The sequence below is a fragment of the Aulonocara stuartgranti genome, assembly GCF_965226115.1.
Source record: "Aulonocara stuartgranti genome assembly, chromosome: 6".
In the NCBI taxonomy this organism is placed as follows: domain Eukaryota; kingdom Metazoa; phylum Chordata; class Actinopteri; order Cichliformes; family Cichlidae; genus Aulonocara; species Aulonocara stuartgranti.
The window spans coordinates 6,496,754-6,515,910 of NC_138944.1; the positions used below are offsets into that span (position 1 = coordinate 6,496,754).

The following is a 19,157-nucleotide window of genomic DNA, read 5'->3' on the forward strand; positions in this document are numbered from 1 at the left end:
CATCTGAAATATTAAATATAAAGTGTTCATATTAAAAAATACTGTCCTTGTCTGATGATCAAAGATATGAATAGAATATCTTGAAAAGTCAAAGATGTTTTCCTCCAAGTGCATTAAGTTAATTGTTTCAAACATCTCACACACAACTACAGCTAATTATATGACAAAGAATCAAGATTCAATTGAAATGCTGTGAACTGCCATCCGATAGGTTTCACATTTCCATTTGTTTGAAATATAGCCCAGTACACTTAAGAATTCATCCAATTACTTCTATTAACAGTCACATCATCAATAAGTACTTCTTATACTTATTGAGTATAAGAAGTATGGTTGCCAGTTCCATGTGGCACTTTTTCTCCACTGTGACAAATGATGTGGTATGCTTCATGAGTTGTTCCTTTCAGTGTCTTCTTATCATTTCGGTACAGGTGAATCTTGGTTTTGTCTGTCCAAAACCTTTTTACATAACTGGCCGTGCTTTTTTAGATTTTCCAGCAAAGTTCCAGTTTTGTGGGGTTCAACCCGTGGTTTGCCCCTCATTGTAAACCCTCTGTTTACATTCATCAGAGGGTCTTTTGATTGCTTACATAAAACTTAATTGATGATGTTCTTAACTTTAATACATTTTGTGAAGAGGATTTTCTTTCCTAAGCATATATTTAATATATATGTGATTGACAACAGAAAAAAAGAGTCTGAATATGTGTGAGCCTAAATGTTTATTCCTTTAAATATTAACCTTCTTAAAAAGTGTAGACACATTATGTTTACACTTTATATTTTAGTTGAACGAAAGCTTTCCTAATCAGGCCAACACATCTGCTTTTTTAGATCATAATGTAAAAGCTTTCGATGTGTCCTGAATAACTTCTGCATTCTTGTTAAATTGAGAGTCACAAAATGGGTGTTTATCTTACCAATATGAAAAAGTGATTGATGTTTAACAGGGTATTTAACCCCCCACCCCTTTCTGCTCTGGCTGACTGGCTCTCAGGGAGACTGTTGCAGTGAGTGGTGATTCAGCTGAAGAGTTCTGCCAATGTGCTTTTGGCTGGGGGTGACACTCTATGCATGCATGAATATATTACTTCTGCTGCTGTTATTATCTCTGGCAAGGCTTCGCCATTTGGGACCTGCACCCTGTTGCCTTCCTGGCTTCTGTGCTCTTATTGTCATTACCAGACAATAAATTGGGTCTGAATGTGAGTTATAAGGGCTTCTACTCGGATAAGACGCTTCTTTATCTACAGAAATTCATAGATGTTTTTTAGTGGGGTTGGGTAAGGGAAGCTTATATGATGAAACATTTACAAAACTGAAACTCACTGGCTAAGGCTCTCTGCAACTCTAAAACTATCATTTTATAAATATAGCTCTGAAAGACAGACAGTATTAAAGACACACACAATGAGCACCGATTGGGTCTTCTACAGTGATGATGGATTTATTGTACTGTGAAACCACAGCTAAACAGACCTGTAGCCATTTATACATCCTTGTGATCATCAGCATTTGCCCCCCTGGATTTAGGACAGTGTTGAGGCAGGCTTTAAATACACCAAAACTGGAATGCATAAAGCCCTGCTCAGAGATTCTCCTATCAAGCTTCTGAGGGTGTGACTGTCTAGGTGTCAGTCCTCTCTGTCATCATTACCCCTCACTTACAAAAACGTGTGTGTGTGTGTGTGTGTGTGTGTGTGTCTACTGCTTTCATGCACAAATAATGTTGTTTACGAGCACTCGTGTGCACACATCAGTCAGTGTTTTTGTGTATGTTGCATCCCTCTTGCAGACAGATGGAAACCTTAGGCACAATGCCGGGGGTCTCTCTTTTGAAGCACCCTTACCTCCCGCCCATTTCCCCCCCCCCCCCCCCTTGTCCTCTCCCTGCTACCCCCCACCCCCATCACTTTCCCCCCTCACATCTCTCTGCTCACCAAGCAGAAAAGAAAGCTTCAATCTTACACAGGCAGGCCCCAGAACCTGACTGCAGGCAGTGGAATCCTTTGCAGTTGCTATGAAGATACAAATCTAGCCCTGTATTTGACACAATAACACAAACTGAGAGGGAAAGGAAATGCAGATGTAATATTCATATAAGAATTACAAGGCTGGCAGCAATGTAACATGGCACTGTGAGACTTAGGAATATATGAGCTGTGAGATATTTTGTCTTAGGCAATGTGTTGATTGTAAGTGCATTCCCACTATTAGAATATCATATTAATTGAGTCAATATGGGAACACTGTGGGATGTGGCAAAAAAACTGCTTTAAGCATAAAATTTTCAGGGGCAACGAGGGACCTTTTATTTAATCACATAACTAAAGTTCAGAGGTAAGAAACATAGGTGGGAGGCTAAGCCGAGGAAAGGAACATTCTACATAGATGTTTGTTTTCACAAAATCTGATTCTGTCTCTTTGTGTAAATATAAAACGACTTAAATTATAAGAATCCTGCATTGCAAGAATGATGATTCTATATAACAGTTCAACAGATGATAATGCTAGGATTGGGTTAATAATCCATTTAACAAAAAGAGGAACTAAGAGGAACCATTTGTTTATTTGTGATATTTGCTTAGATTTAGGGGCCAAAAATACCTAGTTAGAGTCAGAAAAACAAGTTCATGTATTTGTTCAAAATATTAACTGCATAACAAGGCACAGTTCTCCCATCGGTCTTTTTTATATTCTTCCTCTGTAGCAACAGTCACAATAACAGCAGAACATATGGCTGCGGCTGAGGAATTTTACTGAACTCTATAGAACTACCTTGCATGTTGTGAAAAGGCACGTTGTCTGTTAGTATATGGTGCCTACAGAATATAGTAAAGCTTTTATTCAATTCAGTTCAATTCAATGTTATTACATAGTACCAAATCACAACAACAGTCACCTCAAGGTGCTTTACACTGTGAGGTAAAGACTCAACAATCAGACGACTCCATATGAGGAAGCGATTGGCAACAGGGGCAAGGAAAAACTAATTTTTAATAGGCAGAAACTTCCAGCACAACCAGGGTGGGGCGGCCATCTGGCATGACCGTTGTTGTGCCAAAAAGTGCTTTCCGAAGTTTTTCTGTTTTTTACATCTAATATCTTTACTTATATTACTAAATAGACTGTAGTGAACAGGAATTAAGAAGGGGTTATACATAAAATATAGAAATGACCTGTTTTTGAAGTATACCCTATATTGTACCCACACTGTCATCAATCCAGTCCTTTTTGTTACAATTTCTGCTGCCTTCTGTGTTAGTTGTATCTTGAAAGATATATTTTTTAATGTCAGTGATACTTTTTAATGGATACTTTTTAAGGATAAATAAAGGATATATAAAAGTTATTCTGCCCAAAACTGATTGCAGCAGCTACTTTGAGATAGGAATGGTCTTTCTCGCTCTAAATTGCTTGATATTCTTCATGGGAGATAAGAGTGACCTATTTTTGACAGATTTTAGGTCTACAAGTCATTTATAACAACATAAATTCCCACAATCATTTTTTTGGCAAATACCAGAAATCACTTATTGGCAGGAGACCATTTCTTGGCCCAACACTGGTTAGGGGTGAGGACAGAAAGACAGGACAAAAGATGTATTGAATAGAGACAGATTTTACCTCTTGACCCTTTAAGACCTACAATAGAACCAAGTCTGCCAGAGCTTATATTATATTTTTACATGTTGTAGTGCCATTTTTGGGAGCATTTCAAGTTGCTATACATCAATACAACTGTTATAGCCCATATTTTAATAATATGTATGTGTAACCCATGGTTATTTTATTGCCAATTGTATTCTGTTTTTATTCTAATTTGAAGTGTTACTGTTTTGTTAAATGCTGAGTTTTCCCATGTACCGTGAATGCACCATAGCGCGTGCGTGGTGACTTTCTTTCACTGCATCCGCCTGCACGGAGCTAGATGCGCAAAGCTGTGTGGAGATTCAGTCCTGTAACATGTTGCGCTACGGAATTAATGTTTCTTTGAAGAATATCCTGGTGAGTCTCACAGTTGCAGTTTCAGTTGTGATTCATAGTCTAGTTTCTGAGCATAAAACCAGTCAGGATACAATGCTTGTCGGGAATGTGATATTTGTCTTAGAACCTGCTAACGATTGCTTAGCTGTGTTAGCCTGTGGAGAGTATGCTAGCGTACCTGTCACTACCCGATCCGTACCGGAAACCCGATCGGTACCCCGCATGCGCGAAAGGTTTCTACTTCCGGTCGTAGCATTTTACGATAGTTATGGGTCAGAGTATCTGTTAAGAATAACAAGTATATCTTAAAATGTTTGCAATAATGAAGCATTTCAGTACAATGTAGACAGAAACGAAAAATAAAAAGATAGTTACGGATCAGGACTCCCCGATCCTTACTGTTTTCTTCTTCTTCTGTTCGTTTAATGGCAGTGTACTCCCCAGTGTACGAGGATACCGCCACCTGCTGACCGAGCGAATAAACCCTATTATAAACTGAATTAGCGTCATTACAAACGTGTGTTAAATTTGATTTAGCGATAGTCGAGTGTGTTTATGCTTGTCTGTGAGGAGAGGATTGTTGGAATAGTGATGATGATGTGCGCTATCACTGTCAATTGTCAGTAAACACTTCATCTGGCTGATGAATCTACACGTGAGATATTACAAAGTCTGCATTATTAACTCTGTAATTAGGCGCCATTCTTCTTATTTTACGGTGCTGTTGCTCAATCGGGGGACACTCTCTGTTGAGGAGAAAAGCATGAATTTCTTTGTATACGGATTATCCATTGTTTAAATAAATAAAATTTGAATTTGAATTTGAAAATGTCCCGGGCAGTCGAAAAGGAGGCAGAGCTGTTGAGAAATGCTAGGAGCTAACTGGGCGCTAACCGTATCATTCAAATATATTGAATGTCGCAATGTTGGCAAAGAGAGGAAGTGACGTAAGATTTGCGCATGCGGGGTACCGATCGGGTTTCCGGTACGGATCGGGTAGTGACAGTACCCACATGTGCTCCCTGGGCTAATCCGCTTACATGTGAAGTTTTAGCTAACACACCACGGAGACACTTTTCATGCTTCATGATTTGCAGTGAAATGTATTTTTGTTGTTGATAAATTGTTATTGGCCAATAAGAACTGTATAGATGTGTGGGGAAAAAAAAAGGATAACACTAGAGAAACACGTTTTATTTTACAAGTGAGTGATTGCACTGCACGTTGTGTGCAGGCTGGTTTTTTTTACGTGGTAGAAATCTGCTGCAAGTAGGGCTGGGCGATATGACCCAAAATTCATATCTCGATATTTTTTAGCTGGATGGCGATATAAGATATATATCTCGATATATTTTTTTTAAAGCCATAAGTTAAGAACAAAAAGAGAGTTCTTAGTCACACTGTGTCCCAGATGTCACACGGGCACTTTTATTTACATACAGCGTAGATGTACATGAAGAAATTACTCAAAAATAAATTATCAGCATTTATTAAATAATCATGGTCCATAAATAAAAGAAAACAATGTTGTTTTTGTGCATAACAAAAAGCTCACAATTGTGCAGTCAAAATGTAAACGAATAGACGCTGAGCATAATAACAAAGAGACAGATTTCACAGCTGCACCACGTCTCTGAACAGGTGCCATTTGTGGTCCTTATACACACATAGTACGTATCACTCCGCGAGGCTCCTCCTCGGTAGCCGTAATCCTCCGACAATCCATCAAGCGGTGCAGCTCCATAGCTTAGCAAAGTCATATTAAAACATTTTTTGACAGATTGCTGAGCGCTGTGTACCACATAAAATCGGTTCGCGGTCAGTAAGCACAACCAGAATTCATACATAAGGCGCACTGTCGATTTTTGAGAAAATGAAAGGATTTTAGGTCGTGCAGCTCCTCCGGGCTGCATGTCGTTAGCGCGGTTAGCTCGTTAGCGTGGTTAGCTCGCTAACACGTTGACGCCGTCCAGCCCCACGCATGGGACGATCCGCGGTAACTCGCTAACGGAGATTTTCCGCTTTCATCTTGTCATTGCCTGCAGGTGAATGGGGGAGGGGGAGTTGTGTTCAGTGAAGGAGAGGCGAGGCCGAGTAACGTTGCGTAGAGACAAAAGTGGACGAAAGAGAGGCAAACCTGCGGCTCCACAAGTATAATTATAACGTAACATAGACTATATCGATATAAATGATATTGTCACATCTTATATCTCGTATGAAAATATATAGATATTTTTAAAAAACTCGATATATCGCCCAGCCCTAGCTGCAAGGACCGGGCGGTGCCATCTAAGGACTGGATGCCACTGGAGGTGCCTAGAAAGGACGTTCTCAATCTGAAGGCCACCTGTTTCCTTGGAGGGTGGTAGGATACAACGATTGCAATTTTTTTTTTGGATTAACGTTTTTTTCTGAGATCTCAGGACGCTTTATGTTGTTACTTTTTTCCTTTTTTGGGTCAGATCTGATTCCACTTAACACAAAAAACTGATGCATCAAAAAGCAAAACTGTGACTAAAGATAATTAACACTTACTAAGAACACTGAATACTAAGTGCACTGAACTGAAATGGACAGCCTACCTAATACATTTATGGACACTTTAAGTGATATATTGTACATTGTTGAGATTTACATGTTTGAAATGGTCTAAATGTTTTGTTCATGTCTATGTTTTGGAGCATTTATATGTTGAATACACTCAAATCACTTTTCTCCCTTTAAGTTGTTGTCAGTGTCTCATTCTGAGTGGAGGGATATTCCTTCTTTAAGTTGAGTTACCACTGCCAGTCTCCTTACGATCCTAACTGAACCCAACAAGAGTAGATTCTGAAATATTGTTTTTTTCCTTGACTTTGTATGACAGATTACTGTGGATTTGACTGATTTTGGACTACTCAGTTAAAAAGGGTGACATATGCATTAAGTCCATAGTAACTACATTAATTACAAAAAAGTGCAATAAACTACAAAAAAAATTGAAAATCGTTTTTGTTTTTTTACATATATTTCTACTTGGAGAAATTTAAGAGGCTTATCCCTCAAAACTTTAAATACAAAAAAGTTGCAAAAAATAGTTTACAACAACAGGAAATTTATTTTAAGTGTCTTCATAGTTTTATTTTTGAGATACAGCAATTTTTATATACTGCAGGAAAAACGAAAAACAATCCTATGATGCAAATTTGCAAAGAAAACAGCATGTGCATCAAAATAAACTATTTCCAGCAGTGCAATTCGAGTTCTAAGCATCCAAGAAACTATTCAGAAAAGTATAGAGTCAAACATGACTTATAAAAACACCAGTATAGGCTTTTAAGGCCTACAAGTAAAAAACTACATTTTTCGCGAAAATGACGTCACTTCCGGTTTCGGGCGATCGTTCGTGTTGACGTCTTTTTCAATGTGGGAAGTGTTACGAACAGCTGATCGGATTGGCAAAGCGTGTTTCTGGAATATTTTTATGCAATTTTTGCAAAGCTTTATGTGGAAGGAAACCGTGACCTAGGATAAGCTGATGGCATAATAAAATGTAAGTACAACTCCTCTGGTTTCATATGCGAAAAAAATGATTGCGCTAGCTTACGCGGTTCCGGTTCTACAGGGATTTAAAAATAGTTATGCAAAACGGAGCGTGCCTGCTCTGACCGGCTTTAAAGGGTTAAACCCGAACACCCCCGGTACCGGGGTCACACTGAAAAAAGGGATTGGCCATCTCTTGGATGTATTATGTAAGCATCTTGCGTGTATTTAACACAATTGCCTAATGCTTTAAAGTTAAGTGTAACTGTATAGTGTAGAAACTACATGATATGCAGAGAGGGTTTATTAAATTGTTCATATCATGTTCGAGTGAAGTAAGTCAATAATATATCAATGTTAAATCTCGCGACACCGCACAGGATTTCAGTTTCATGCGCTTTAGATCGTGGTTTGAGGAAGGCATCCATCTCAGTCAAGACGAACAGCCGCCTCTACTTTTTTCGGTACACCGAAAAAAGTAAATTGGGTGGTTGTTACATTTATAAAAGCCTAACTTGTAATTTGAACACAAAAATGTCATGTTTCTATCTTGAACGTAATTAAATCATGTAGGATCTGTATGAAATTCAACAACTTAATTTGTTCTTGTTGAGATGACCTGATACAATCTAGTAAGAGTGGTTAGTTGCTGGACTCATGAAATTCACAAGATAGCACGTGATTTCAAACTGCAGGAAAATCACTGGAGTTATAAGAGGCAGACAACTACACACACACCACGTGTATGCTGTCGCTATTTATTGTGGTTTAACCTGTCAAGGACAAAAACGTACAGAAATCATAGCTTCCCTACTTTGTTAAGGCTGGATTGATAGCTTGGTGGCATGGCGGTTAGTGCTGTTGCCTCACAGCATTGTTGTAGATCCATTCAATTTTTATGTTAACCAGACTCTAGACTTTGTTGAACATTATGTAATATGAAGACAACATGTAGTATTTAAGTGACCAAGTAATATTGGGGTAAAAGTTATTGAATAGTGTTGAAATAAAATGACAAAATTGTGAAGAATTAAAATATTCCAAGAGCTCACCTTACTTCATCTAAACATGTTTCAATTGTGTTTTATCAACACAAAATGCACAGGTTTATTGAATATGAAAAAGTTGTGTTGATTTAACTCAGTTGCTTAAGTTTCTGCCAAAGCAAAACAGTTGTGTGCAACCAATGTCCACTATTGAATTAAATAAATCCAACATGGCCTTTTTTTCAGTGCAGGAAGTGGAAGATCTTGTTTCATTGGCCGCGAACATCTTGTTCAATCTCCAGCTTCACTGTGCTAACATCTTGTTTAATTTACAGGTCTGTTATGTAAATATAGACATGTGTGGTATACACAGCTAAACCAACAAACAAATAAATAAGCATGTAAACAAATACCGCAAAATGACCTAAACACCAAGAATACCCCATTCACCCGACTACACGTAACTGGAGAAGTAACAACACCGAACCAGCAGCAAAATAAGGCCTAAATTACGACTCACATTTGAAAAACAGATCCATGACTTATGTCTTGCCTGCGCTGTCTTGCATCCAAAACAAATTTACACTGCTACAATTTGGTTAAAAAAAAAAAAAAAATCACAATTTTCTGCCCAGTTACAGAGATTTCTTTGGACAATGGCGAGTGTCATGCATCTGCCCCATGTATTTTTCACACAATTTGTGAGTGGTGGGATTGGCTGTGAAAGTAGTGACTCTATTGGCTTAAATGATTAAAAGGAGAGATTAGTCATGCAAATCGGCCAATCTGGTTGATGACTTATGAACCCCGCTTCCAGGTCCAAACTACTTATTACTTATTAAGGCTGTTGTGTTTTTAACATGTTTTAATGCTCTGTATCTTGTTCTATTTAATCTGAACAAGTTCCTAAAAAAAATCAGTAATTGGGTCTCTCCCAGTTTTTATCACTACTATTCATCGGTAGCATGTTTTAAAGCTCAGTTTTTAATACCCTACAGCAGCAGGATATTAATAACTAACCTACTATTGTGGATGGATTATCTCTAACTTTTTCTCCTGACTGAAGTTTGGTCCGTTTACAGCATCCTGCCATGGAACTGCATTTGTCCCTACCCATCGGGAACCCTCACGTTAACGTTTATCGAGTGGAAAAAAGCTAGTGTTCATCCTCCAGCTTCACTGTGCTAATGTATTAATATTATGCTAACCATAGCACCAGGTAGCCCAACTTCAGTAACCCAACAAACATCACTACTGTTTAGTTTTCTGTCTTCATTCATATCGGAAGCGATAGCAGAGATACAGTGATAGCTGTACATTTAAAAATTTCAGAAACCCCTCAGTCAGAACATGCTATATATCATCTTTAGATGGAAACTAGCACGCTAACTCCTTGCTAACTTTGAACTCCGTTAAAGTTCATAAATTCTTTTTTTGTGGATGCCTGGATGTTAAACTTAATTGTTACACCTGGTAGAGCAGCCACACTGATCATTTTATTAAAGATGAAAGAATTGAGATAGTTTGTAACTCTCAGTGATGTGGCAGTGTTTATTTGACTTTGGGAACTGAAGCAGAGTTTGGACCAGGAAACAGCTAATGATGTCAGACTTCAACCGGATAGAAGCCTGAGTTACTGCTCCGCAGAATTTAAAGTTGCAGGGACTGGTTTTTGTCATGGTAGTCTTTCTTTTTTTAAATTGGATATGTACTTCAATGTGGAAAGTGTATACATCTCCTTTTTTCTCTCCTACCAGAGTGTATGGATCAATATACGCCAAGCCCCGTGAATTGATTCTCACCTGTTGCATTGTACATTGGCTGTCAAATCAGTCCAAAGCTGTCAGATAACATAGCTGAGAGCTTTAAGCTACAGGAACTGCACATTTGGAATCAATGTTAATTATTCTTGAAGTTTCAGGAAAAATGCTCCAAAGAAGAAATGGCACACTCAAATAAAGACAGCAAGAACATGTTGCAATAAACGAAAAAAATAAATAAATACATATGGCTTGAACCTCCAAATGGGAAAGTGGAAATTGTAAGGCAGAAATATTTCTTTTTCATATCTTTAGTACTTGCATACTGAACTTTAGCATTTAAATCTTTCAAACAGCGTGGGTTATTAAATAGCCTTTTTTTAAGATCAAAAGGGAAAATTGAGGCACCTAGTAACGTGCATTCAACCATCTATGTAGGGAAAGGGTTGAAATCTCATACAAAAGAGCACATTTTAGTTTCTCACAGAAACAGGTATTTTATTTATTGTATGTCTTGTTTATAACACCATTAAAGACCTTTCTGCATGCTAGTTCCTCATCAGGGATCATAATAGTTTTAGCAAGGTGTCGGGGCCTCCATAAACTGGAAAAAACAGGTCCATTCCTGTTTGTTACAAAAATTTCAAGTCTCTTGCACTATTTTGGAAGAATGGACAGTGTTAACACTTGTTAACTGACTTGATAATGGTGGATTTGAGTGCTATCTAAAAGCACTGTTTTCCCACTACAAAGGGAATTTTAAATCTGTGACTGCAATGCAAATGAAGAAGAAGAGCCATATTTTCACTTGCTGGTACGTCTGTGTAACACTAAAGTTCACACTCATCCTGAGACTTTATGATACTAATTTACAAAAGCAGAAGAACAAGAAGAAAAATAGGGGTGTGAGGAAAACTAACAGAGACAAATGAACTCGCTGAACTGTAGACATAGACGTAATATAAACTCCACAATTGCATCTTTGCAGCATGCAAAGGTACCCTTTGATAGACACTATCATTCATATATGTTGCAATTTAAGTTAATGTCAATAAAATTTGCAAATAAGAGATACAAGGAAATTTTATAGCAAGTTTATTATTATCAGAAGGTATTTCACAAAGCTCCCAATTGTCCACTTGGGTTTCATTAAAATTAGAGAAGAAAAGTCTGTAGTGATAAGGATTCAACTATGTCACAGCAGCTCTGAATATAAATATACATAAAAGCAACAACAACAACAACAAAAAAAAACATCATTAATTAAATGCTATTTCATAATACCAAGTTGGTCTAGACATATATAATGTGTTCAGCAGAACCTTTAGCGTATACATTTATTCAGTAAGGTTTTATTCAGTAAATCAGCTTTTTTCCACTTTTTGTTTTGTATGTTTTGACCTTTTTTTATTGTTATTAAGATTTTTCTAAATTATTCTCACTATCAAAACTGCACATAGAAACAGGTGGATTGAAAAGTGTTTCAAGAAACACATAGCATATGTTTCACTACTACTGACATATTAGGTCTGTATATCTATCAGGAGAATTAAATCAGTAAATCTACACACAATATAGGCTTTGTCTAAGTTTATCACAAGGATGATAAACCACCTGTCATTAGGTGTGGCAACACTTCACAGGATCCACAGCGGCAGGTCAGGACACTTCCCATTGGCCCACAGAGAAACCCACAACAACATCAGCCTGATCCCTGGGGGTCTGGCCACCATCTGCGCACATCACCCATCTTTGTCTCTGCTTACTGCTCCATTGTAGCCCCAGCTTCCACTTTCCCCCGGTTAAAAAAGTAAAAACTGGGTCTCTGTGTCTCCAAGTTGACTCCCTGGAGCTGAGAGCTACGCTGAGACCCACATTTATCATCTCCAAGGCAGTGGTCAGACTGTGTTTTCACATATGTGTGTGTCTGTTTCAGTGTTCCCTGCAGGAGACTCAGCCCTTCATACTGGAGCACAATTTAGTAAAGGATAATCTAGTCCTGTCGCCCTCCTCTCTTGCAAGCACACACCATACACACACACACACACACACACACTGTAGTGATGGGTCGTTCGCGAACGAAATGGCTCTTAGAGCCGGCTCTTTGACGTGAACGACGCGAGCCGTCACGTGGGTTTTTTTTTTTTCTTTCTCTCAGCCTCTCTCTCGCACTTTTTTTCCGCTTCACTCTGCACGCGAGCCTTGTGCTTTACGCTGGGCAGAGGGGGGAGGGGCGGTAGTTACACTCAGTAGCACAGGAACAGAGCCAGAGAGAGAGAAAGAGAGGCAGGGACAACAACATTAGAAAGGTATAGTAATCATCCACAACTATTTTCGGTTGCAGATGATAAAGGATTGAGAAAGTTTATTCATGCAGGTCCATATGACAGAGAATATGCATGTTCTTTTAGTTTTCATATTATAATTTATATTTAATTGTGTTGTGGTTTGCAGTGTTTTGTGTTCTTTTCACTTTAAATTTGTGAAAGGAAAAAGCTGAAAATTTAAATAGTTAAAACTTGAAATGTGAATAGTTGATTTTTGTATTATATGCAGTGGCGGCTGGCCCATAGGGGGCGCTCGGGCTCCGCCCCCCCAAATGTGGAGGAGTAAAAATATATATTTTTAAAAAATTCATCAATGATAGTTTTACTATGTGTGTGCCCATATACAGCCAGGCGTATTTTAACATTTTCACCAGCTGACTCATTAAAGTTCAACCAACAAACGGTGTTTTTCTTCTTCTGGGGCGCTCGTCAAAGCGCCCTTGATATGCAGCGAAATAGCCTATCATTAAATGGTTGCCAGGGGAAAATAATAAATATTTGACCTATCAGCGTCGCTGAATTAAATGGTTTGGGGGCGCTTAAAATTGCGCCCCTGCAGAAAACGCGCGAAGATTTGCTGTTCTAGAATTTTACCTCAGTCAGTAGCCTAAGTGAGCTATAAGGTCAGAGAGAGACGATGGCAGCGGTATTGTTAACGGTTGAGGCACAGCCTCCCCCAAATTCGGTTAGATCGCTTCTAACCTACCCTTTTGCCAGAAGGACAATGGCAGAAAAACTGCAAGTTAAAGAGTTGGGACCTGACAAGCCCGAAATTCAACTAACCCAGGCAACGAAGGAGAAGTCAAAAGCATACAACAGGACTTTTTGTCGGAGTTGGTTCCAGCGCAAGTCGTGGCTGACAGGCTGTGGAACAGCTAATGCACTTTTTTGTTTCCCGTGCATACTGTTCAAAAGTGACAAGTGTGATTTGACGTGGACACAATCTGGACAAACCGACTTAAAGCACCTCTCCGAACGAATCAAGAAACATGAAAGCTCACGAGTTCATATGGACAACAGTGTAAAGCTAGCTGTGCTAGGGAAAACTAGCATAGCGGCGCAGCTAGATGATGGACATCGGATTGCTTTAAGAAGGCACAACGAAGAGGTAGATAAAAACCGTCATATTTTATCTAAAATCATCGATTGTATTAAGTTTTGTGGTGCTTTTGAGCTAGCAATGCGGGACGCATTTAGCCCACCCCCCCAATCAGTTTACAGTTGTTGTTTTCAATAGTTATTTTTCATTCATTCATTCAAAAAAAAAAAAATCTGTTCATGTTCATTTTTACAAATCTATACAAATGGCCAGAATATGGTTGTTCATTTTAAATTTAAATTAAAATTGTGTTGTTTGATGTACTCATTAACCCTTTACAGCCGATCGGAGCGGGCACGCTCTGTTTTGCGTAACTATTTTTAAATCCCGGTAGCTCTGCAACCAAGTAAGCTAGCGCAATAATTTTTTTGCATATGAAACTGGAGGAGTTGTACTTACATCTTATGCCATCAGCTTGTCCTCGGTCACAGTTTCCTTCCACATATAGCTTTGCAAAAACTGCATAAAAATCACTTGCAGCAACAAAAACATGATATTCAGAAACACGCTTCGCCGATCCATCAGCTGTTTGTAACACTTCCTACGTCCATCAGCGCGAACTATCACATGACCGCATGACCTGCCCGAAACCGGAAGTGACGTCATTTTGCGGAAATGTAGTTTTTCACGATCGAGGCCTTATGAGCTTGTGTTTTACTTGTTATGTGTTTTAAAAAGTTATGTTTGACTTTATGACTTTCTGTGTCGTTTCTGGGATGCTTAAGACTCATATTGCACTGCTGGAAATAGTTTATTTTGATGCATATGCTGTTATTTTGCAAATTTGCACTATAATATTTATTTTTGTTTTTCCTGCAGTATATAAAAATTGGTGTATTTCAAAAATAAAACTATGAAGACACTCAAAATAAATTTCCTGTGGTGGGAAACTAGTTTGTGTAACTTTTTTGTATTTACAGTTTTGAGGGATAAGCCTCTTAAATTTCTCTAACTAGAAATATATGTTAAAAAAACAAAAACGATTTTCAATTTTTTTGTAGTTTATTGCACTTTTTTGCAATTTATGTAATTACTATGCACCTAATGCAGACATATTATTAAAGTTTGGGCTATAATGGTTGTATTGATGTATAGCAACTTGAAATGCTCCCAAAAATGGCTCCACAGCATGTAAAAATATAATATAAGCTCTGGCGAACTTGGTTCTATGGTAGGTCTTAAAGGGTTAAATGGGTCATTTTAGTCGATATCATAAAAATTGCCCCCCCTGAGATTTTTTTCAGGAGCCGCCACTGATTATATGATTTATTTATTACATTTTATGTGGAGTGAATAAATAAAAGTATATTTACGGTGGCCCCTAGAGACAAAGCACATACAAACTTCAAATCACGTACGAACTCTGAAGCATGTACAAACTCCAAAACACGTACAAACTCCAAAAACACGTAAAAACACGTACAAACTCCGAAGCACGTAAAAACTCAGAAGCATATAAAAACTCAGAAGCACATAAAAACTCAAAACACGTACAAAAGACAACAGAAGTGCTCCAGGATGCTGGGCGCAGTGTTGAGCCTTTGTTATCTTGTGGCTACACAAGCCAGCAAGTACCAACGACCGGATTTGGTGTGTGGTAATAACAGGTAAATGAACTTTTTTTTAAATTATTTGAATATATATATATGAGTGCCTGTGTATAAATATACAAACAATACACACATGCTTTCAATTGTGTAATTTAAGTGATCTAGTAGCTCTGCTTTGGAAGTTCAGTTCATGCTAGAAATGTGTTTTGGAGTTTGTACGTGTTTTGTCTCTAGGGGCCACCGCATATATTTATATATAAACATATATAAATAAAACCACTTGTTTTTACGTTAGTAATTCCTTTTGTGCATAATTTTATATTATTGTTAATAATAAATAAATTAAAGCAACAAAACAACCTGAAGAGCCGGTTCGGAGCCGAAAGAGCCGGCTCTTTTTAGTGAGCCGAACCGAAAGAGCCGGATCTCTAAAAAGAGCCGGAAATCCCATCACTAACACACTGGGGGTAAATCTTCATTACGATCTCCAGCTGGAGAGACACCTCATTCAATCCATCACAACTCTGCAGCTTGGGATAAGAAGGGAGACACGCTCACTCAGTGGCGGCCCTGGGCGAACACTCCCTCTGAGCACCTGATAGCTTTGAACTTTTCTTGTCCTTCTTCCATTGGTTTTAATTTTGCACTCTAGTATGAACACCCATCCCCCAACTCGAGGATCGCCACAAGTTCACAGATTCACTTTGTCTAGGGTTTATTTCCGGGATTTGCACAACCCAGGATTCAAATCATGAATACATAATGGACTTGGATTTACATCATTATGAAGGAAAAGTGCTCTATTTGGAAGCAGCCGCTCCCCTCCCCTTTCGACGGGTTGTGTGTGAGACTTTAAATCATCAAACTGTAAAATATAAATTTTAAATTGTTATTGATCCCTTTACCCCTAGTTCTAAAGTGTATATTTATTTTCTTACTCTTCTTATATTTATTGTTTGTTTACTTGGACTGCTGTAACTGGAGCCTCGTCGTCTCTCTATATACTGGACTGTATGTAGCGGAGATGACAATAAAGTTTACTTTGACTTCAGCAGCGAGCAGGCGCACCGAGGGCTCTCGCGCTCACTTTTCACGTATAGAATTTAGAAAAAAACATCAGTTATATAAGTCTGCATCATGATGTCTGGTTTTTGTGTTTGTTGGTTTGTTTTTATTTCGTTTTATTTTGCGAGCCAGCCACAGAATCCCCCACCACCCCGCCCTGTCCTCCCTGTGCCGCAAGCAGCAGGCGCACCTCGCAAACGGAGGGTGCCCTTACTCCCAGGAAATGGGTGATAGAAAACCGATCGGTGCCTATGCCATTCCTAATATGCGCTGGCTGATGTCTGGCAGCTACGGAAGAGGATTAGGGCCACTGGAAAAAAAATCTGAGAAAAAGCCAGAATTCTGACTTTCTTCTTCTTTTTTTTTTTTTGCCGATGCCCGTGATGCCGCCCCCACCACGATACCGCGCCGGGCAACCGCCCTTGTCGCCCGTATCAAAAACCGCTACTGCCTCACACACACACGCGCACACACACAAATACTATATACCCAGAGAATGAGCTAGGACCTCATAGCTTCATAGCTACAGAGCTGTATTTAAAAAATCCCAACCTCTACAGCTTTGATTTAGAAAAGACACACACATATATAAAAAAAACAAACAAACAAAAAAAAAACAAACGCTACTCACTCTTACTTCCGGCCAAGGTGTGCGTATCCAGTAAGGGTGCCCAAGCCAACCTCGAAATATGTGTGAGAGATATATAACTTATGTTATACCAGCTCGGATGTCGTCTAGATTAATAAGGTATGCGTCAGGTAGTGATTAACCAGGACACACTCTTAAGGTTTACCAAAAGATGTGTATGAAGCATTACGGACGTTCCTACTGTGACCATCACTGGACCCAATCAGTTGATCTACACCAACCAGCTCAATAGGACCTAAAAGCCTTCATCAGGAATTCAATGGGGATGTGGCGAACAACACCAGAGGCCAATTTCAAGCAAACTGCACAAGTCACAATCAAGTGCAAGATTTACCTAGGAGATGTTCTGTTCCCACTGCTGTTAGGGATAGGCCTGAACCCTTCAGCCAGATCATTAACAAGTCTGGCTACTGATACCGACTACGGAATAGAGCAATTGTTAGCCACCTCCTCTACATGGATGTCATCAAGCTGCATGCCGACATTAAACGAGATATGGATTCACTGATCCACACCACCAGGATCTACACAAAGACATTGGAATGTCACTCGGACTGGAGAAGTGTAGTCAGATGGTAACAAAGAGAGGGAAGCTAGTCAGGACTGAGGGGATTGAACTACCAGAAGGCGACATTGCAGACAGTGAGGACAACTACAAGTACCTGGGAATCCCACGGGCAAATGGGAACCACAAAGAGACCGTTAGGAAAGCTGCAAATACTAAGTACCTGCAGACGGTCAGGTAAGTCCAAATGACACTGAATGACATCACGAAGAAGAAACACGAGAACCTGGATAAGTACCAAGGGCTCAGAGAAGAACTTGAGAAGATGTGGAGTTGGAGTGGTAGTCGGAGCACTCGGTGCAGTGACCCACAAGCTAGGCAAGTGGCAACAGCAGATCCCAGGAACAACATGCAAGATCTCTGTCCAGAAGAGCGCAAAGATACTGCACAGGACCCTCAAGCTCCCAGAGCTGTGGTAGAGGACCCGAGTTTGAAGGATAAAGACTGCATGCAGGGGCGAGAGAGGAATGGCAAACTCTACATTAATCCATCCCAATTTGTTTTGTTGGACTTTTATTTTGCTGCATTGACTAAATTGCACACCCTATTGTGTCACATTGTTTCAAACCTTCAATGAGAAGTCTTTGAGTAGATTTTCAATGGTAATCTGACCCAATTCTGACAGTCTAACACAAGACATACTGTCACAAAACAAGCCAAAGCTATGTTTTGGCACTTGCATATTTCTCCAATTGTCTGGATCAGAGTGTGTTTTCTCTGTAGAGAAAAGGAAAGTAGAGCAAGAACATCTGGAACTGGTGACAGAATCACTCTGAACATTTTTTTCTTTATCTTCTTCCCTATTCCATGGCATGTCTCTGCTCCACAAATATGTGATTTTTTTTTGTGAATAATGATATCATCATTGCTTTGGCTGACATCTGCCAGACAAGTAAGTAATACACAGGTGGTAGGTGAAATGGGTTCCACGCCCGCACATACATCATCTTGATGAGGGTTCAGTGAAAGAGAGAGGGGAAAGGACTGCTGTTATAATGAGAATGAGTTAAATGAGCATTTTGCCTCATTTTTTCCCCTCTTCTCCTCATTTCTGCTGTTCTCGTATCTCTTTTTCTCCTCTTTCTTCTTTCCTCTCTTCTCTTCCCCTTTTCAGTCTCAGAGGTTTATTACGACCCCAGGCTGAACTCATAAATTACTACCATGGTTTTCGACCTACCAGGAATTAATTTTTAAAAAAAGGAGTGAGAAAAAAGAAAGAAAGTGTAAAAAGGAAGATTTGGGACAAACTTTTTCACACAATGTGCCTCACTGTACATACCTAGGATGTGCATGGAGTACTGACAGAAAATCAAACAATTAAAAGCTGAAACTTTCAGTCATTTTCAGGTCAATACCTTTCGAGGGTGAGTGTTATTGTTTTGTCAGTGCATCTGAGTTACACACGCACTTTCCTAGTAAATACCATTTTGTCAGCTTTTTATTTTGTCCATTCAAACCTTTTTTTTAAATACAGGAATGTGTCACTTCTTTTAAATTTGTAGAAATTTCATTTCTGAAACAAAGCTGTTAAAATTGAGAATGGCAGTGAAACAAGAATCAAATCAGAAATTCAAAAGGAGCAGAAACTAAAACAAGGCAAGAATGAAGGAGCGGCAGAGATGTCTGCGTTAAACCTCGCTATCCTGA

At 39.0% G+C, this 19,157-nt stretch overlaps 1 long non-coding RNA gene across 1 annotated transcript in view; it reads left to right on the top strand.

Annotated features, from left to right (window-relative positions):
* The first annotated feature begins 3,756 nt into the window (after positions 1-3,756).
* The window catches only part of LOC309707842, a 31,411-nt gene continuing 16,010 nt past the window's right edge, over positions 3,757-19,157 (top strand). The window contains exon 1 of the long non-coding RNA XR_014277088.1: positions 3,757-4,008. This is a non-coding gene — a long non-coding RNA (uncharacterized lncRNA). The remainder of the gene's footprint in view (positions 4,009-19,157) is intronic.